This window comes from Morone saxatilis, unplaced genomic scaffold, assembly GCF_004916995.1.
Source record: "Morone saxatilis isolate NCDOM2014 unplaced genomic scaffold, NCSU_SB_2.0 Contig19, whole genome shotgun sequence".
Taxonomy (NCBI): Eukaryota; Metazoa; Chordata; class Actinopteri; family Moronidae; genus Morone; species Morone saxatilis.
This window is the reverse complement of record NW_023339751.1, coordinates 351578-351806: the sequence shown is the minus strand read 5'-3', so window position 1 is coordinate 351806 and position 229 is coordinate 351578.

Genomic DNA, 229 nt, shown 5'->3' with positions numbered 1-229 from the left:
GTTGTTCTGTCACTGACTCTGCTGTTGGTGACCACTGCCCTCTATTTCTACTGTAAGGTACTGACACTGTCTGTTGTTTAGAGGACTGACTGAAATGAAGCACTCTGTGTTTACAGTCTGTGTTTATTGAACTGAACAGAGGACTCATGCTGTCATGTCTCTCCAGGCCTGCAGGGGGCAGAAGCCGGGCAGACAGGAGAACATCGAGCTGGATGATTATAACCTGGGT